The 4,946-nt window shown below is 35.1% G+C and overlaps 1 pseudogene; it reads left to right on the top strand.

Annotated features, from left to right (window-relative positions):
- Positions 1-3,801: 3,801 nt before the first annotated feature.
- On the top strand, positions 3,802-3,937 carry LOC117284079 (annotated as a pseudogene).
- The last annotated feature ends 1,009 nt before the right edge of the window (positions 3,938-4,946 follow it).

Raw genomic sequence — 4,946 nt, 5'->3', positions numbered from 1 at the left:
GTTCTATTCTTGTCTTTGTTCTTCCATTCTGTCTTTCCTTCTCATCTTCAACAGATTCTTAGAGCTTACGTGATCATCTTGTGTCTTCTGGCTAAACTTGAAACCTTCTCCTATTCTTCTACCTATTTCTCTCCTCCCAACTCCTTCTAAGTCCCCATCCTGAAGGTTAAAGTTGCTATATTGAAGAATTTATTCACTATAAACAAACACATTTTGGGCTGGTCCTTGATTTTAATACACATGGTTAAAGATGATAGATTAGTAACTACTACAAATTGTCAATTTCTAAGCTGTGCTTCATGCTACTTATTGCTGATTGCATCATTTGGGCTAAAGGGTTGTGATTGATTTAAGGAATTGTACTTCCTTATATTATGAAAATGAGAGTGTCTCCGAGTCATTAGAGACTCAAAACCTAAAGAGCAGCTATTTCAGGAAGATCAAAGTACTAACCCAGGAATTAAACCAAGGACAGAACCAGCAACAAAAATAAAAATGAGGAACTACTTAAGCAAGGTACAAATACAGACTCCCACTTCACCAATGGCAAATTCTAGGGGAAATGAGGTGGAAAAATTTGACAATCAACCACCAGGACACCCTGAAAGCATAGCACAGGAATAACAAAACAGATGAATCAGACTCTAGAACAATTAAAAACCATCTATTCCAATTTTCTGCAGGGTTTTTATCATGAATGGGTGTTGAATTTTGTTGAAAGCTTTTTTTGCATCTATTGAGATGATGATGATTTTTGTCCTTCACTCTGTTCATATAGTTTATTACATTTATTGATTTACATACATTGAACCATGCTTGCATCCCTGGAATAAATCAAACTTGGTCAGGGTGTATGATCTTGGTGACCCTCTGTATTCTGTTTGCCAGTTATCTTATTGAGGATTTTTGCATCTATGTTCAGTAGAGACAAGGAAGGTCACTATATCCTTGTAAAGGGTACAATTTAAGAGGAATATATGACAATAATAAATATATGTGCACCAAATAGTAATGTCCCCAACTATATAAAGCAAATATTAAGTAACATGAAAAACCAAATAAGCACTAATACATTGTAGTAGGGGACCTAAATACTTTTTTTGGTTGAGTTTCTGGTTTTGGAATCAAAGTAACACTTGTTTGCAGGACTGAATGATTTTTCTCTACTTGATAAAGGCTATCTATGAGAACCAACAGTCAATATCATATTAAATGGACCAAAACTGAAAACTGTCATGCTAAAAGACAAGGGTGTTCACTATCACCACTCCCTTTCAGTATAGTTCTGGAAACATTAGCCACAGTAATTAGACTTCTAAACTTAATTGAGAGATTCAGTAAAGTGGCTGGATACAAGGTCAACACTCAAAAATAACAAATAACAGATTCACTGAGAGATAAATTAGGGAAACAATTCCTTTCACCATAGCATCCAAAAAAAGAAGTATCTAGGAATCAGTCTAACAAAGGAAGCAAAACACCTCTACACTAAAAAATACAGCACTCTGAAAAAAGATCAAAGATATAAGAAAATGGAAAGATATCCCCTGCTCCTGGGTGGGAAGAATCAATGTAGTGAAAATGGCCATACTACCAAAACTGCTATATAGATTTAATGCAATCCCAATTGAAATTCCAACAGTATATTTCACAGAACTAGAGAAAACAATCAAAAAATTCATTTGGAAGAAGAAGAGACCTAGAATAGCAAAAAGCCATTCTAGGCAACAGAGACATGACAGAGGGTATCACAATCCCCAACTGGAAACTACACTACAAAGACACTGTAAAGAAAACAGCATGAAATTGGCAAAGAAAAGATCTGAGGATTGGTGGAATATATTGGAAGATGCAGAAGCAACTCCAGATGTACTCAGCTACCTCATGTTTGACAAAGGAGCCAACCATCCCTAGGAGGAAAGATAGCCTCTTTAGTAAACTGCTTTGGAAAAACTGGATTTTAACCTGCCAAAGATTAAAACTAGACCCTTATCTTTCCCCATGCACTAAACTAAAATCCAAGTGGATTAAAGATCTAAATATTAAAACAGAAACACTAAACTTGCTGAAAGATAAGTTAGGCAGAACTCTCAAAGACATCAGCACAGGAAAAGATTTTATGAACAAATCCTCAGTAGCACAGTAACTAGCACAAATAATCAACAACTGGGATCTCATCTTATTAAAAAGCTTCCACACTGCAAAAGAAACCAACAACAGAGCTAAGAGACAAACTATAATTTGGGGAAAAAAATTTTACGAGCTGCTCCTCAGACAAAGGACTATTATCTAGAATACATAAAGAACTCAAAACAATCAGGCCTCCAAATATAAAGACCTGATTCAAAAATGGGAATCTGAGATGAACAGACATTTCTCAGGCAAGGTAAAAGCAGCAAGCAGTCAGATTTGATGAGGGCCAACTCTAACTGTGATAGGCAATAAAATGCCTCATTTACCCATTTTCCCCATGGGACAGAGGAGGAAACTGACTCGGTCAGAGGCTGTCACACCCCTTATGACCTTCTTCAGAGGCCTTATCTCCAAATATATTCTGGGATATAGGGAGTTGTAGCCTTCAATACATGAATATGGAAGGCCAATTCAACTTAAGAAAGCCCAAGATCCCTTTCTTTACAAATTTTTTAAGCATAATTTTAAAGTAGCACTTTTAACTATATAGTATTCGTCTTACTTTTAAAAATCCCACAGCCATTTGGTTTTCTTATTGAACAAGAGCTTCCAAGAGGTCCTTGGTATGTCTGCATCTTATCTTCATCTACCTTGCCTTTTTATCTTTTCCTTCAAAACCTATTTCGATGAACATAATAACCTTTACTAAAGGTAAAGGCCTCAGAATCAGTATTTTCAATCAGATGGTACTGGATCAAAGCCTCATTAGTTCTGTGATATTAGTTTGAATACTATCACCAAATCATGAGAGAGGTATTACAAGTTATTTAAGCATTAATATTGTCAACATTCAACTAAGAATGAAGAGTCCTAGCTTTGGTGAATAAAAGCAAAATTTACCTTGCTTTACTGAACAAAGCTGATTGTGATAATAAGAAAGAAAAATGACTGGATGACATTCAAAGTAATTCCATGTCTTAATTATTTACCATTAACCGTTCTCTGCTATTCACTTCAGAAATGTCAATCTCTTTGAGCTCATATTCAAACCCTTCTACAAATGAAGTTCCATGCATATTCTTATCTTGACTTTACTACAACTACTCCTACACTTTAGAAATCTTACTCTTCAGATTTCCCCTGCCTTGATTCCTTTGCTTATCCCAAACCTTCAGTCTCCAATACTCTTCCTTATTTTCCTCATCAGCTTAAAATCCTACTTCGTCTTTTACAGTACAGATAAAAATTTACAACATCCATGATGTTTCTCTCATTCCTTTAATCCACAATGAAATAAACCTCAATTCCAAAACTCATAACTTCTGTGAACCTCGGGATCTTCATTTGTAAGAGTATTTACTTTATAACTCACCATGTAATTTAGAACACATTACTTATTAAATCCCAGTTTATAGGATTGCTTTACAGATAGTGCTTTTAAAACAAAACCGAAAAATAGCAAATGCTACTTAAATGAGACTTATGTTGTGCCATGTGCTTTTCTAGTCAGTAGAAAATCCAGAATTTAAACTCAGGAAGCACCTGAGTGTATCCATTCTCATAAGAAATAGTCTATATTCCTGAGCAAATAGGACTAAAGTTATAGTTTGTTGTTGTTATGTATGTCAATTTAATCTCTTGAATGCATTTTTTATTTTACAGAAAATAATTGCTTCTCGGCCTTTTGGCTAAGATCAAGTGTATTTTGCCAAAAATATTTTTAGGTCCTTCAGAATAGTATATATATTTTTCCCTTCTACAGTATGTGTTTGCACTGGAGACACCTACAGTTGTTGAGTGCATAAACAACGTAAGCAGAGGGATGATTCACCTGGCTTCATAATCACTGGTCTTTATTTTTTTTAACCCACATATTTCTTGAAGACATAAGAATAATCATACAGTGCCTGCTTTGATATCAAGTACAAATTCCCTCAAGAACCCAAGCCTCAGTATTGTTATTGATTGTTTCTGCTACCCTCCTGGAGAGATCATTTTTAAGCACTATACCAGGTTTCACATTCCTCATAGCCTTCCCCAGTAGGCTCTGTATTCAGAGAATTCCTGTGGCTTCTGGGAAGAAGTCAAAACCTCAGTTATGATCACGACAAGCAGAAATTTTGAGGGAAAATAAAGTTCTGATCCTCGTGACATATTCATGACTCCACATTTAACCAAAGCACAAAGTTCCAATCCAACCAACAAAATATATAGCAAAAGTTTGCTGCGAACTTAATTGTGGGGTAATTTTTTTCATGTCTTGGTACGTCTAGGGCTGGCTTATTTTAGCTCAATTGAACTAGAAATGTAAAGAAATTTCTGGGCAATATTTAACATTTCCAGTGACTTAGATATTGTGAGGCTGGACATTTTGTTACTTAAGACAGTTTTCTTTACTAAATCTGTCATGATGCCCTTGGTCACTCATGCTTTTTAATCAGAAAACTTGTTAGTTATGGAGATCTGTTAGGCTATGTTTTTCACTCACTAAACACATTTATTTAGGGACTTCTTTCTGCTACCTACAAGGGCCCAACTGAATGCAAGGACACAAGCATGGTCCCTGAAGTGGAAAGTCAGAGCAATGTCTTCAAGGATACTGTTTCTTTTTCAGGAAGTCCACATACAGTTAAGCCCTATCTTTTCCTTATCAATCTTTGCTGCAAGAGCCAGGTTGGTTTGCTACAACATATGCTATATAAATATACCACAAATAGGCCATTATGTCATTAAAATAGTTATTATATACATCAAATTAATCTATTAAATGTATTAAATTAATATATTAAAATGTAGTATTATATACTTTCTTT

Source organism: Fukomys damarensis, unplaced genomic scaffold, assembly GCF_012274545.1.
Source record: "Fukomys damarensis isolate Sample0158 unplaced genomic scaffold, DMR_v1.0_HiC HiC_scaffold_33, whole genome shotgun sequence".
In the NCBI taxonomy this organism is placed as follows: domain Eukaryota; kingdom Metazoa; phylum Chordata; class Mammalia; order Rodentia; family Bathyergidae; genus Fukomys; species Fukomys damarensis.
The sequence above is the reverse complement of the archived record's forward strand: the minus strand, read 5'-3'. Positions and strand labels throughout refer to the sequence as shown.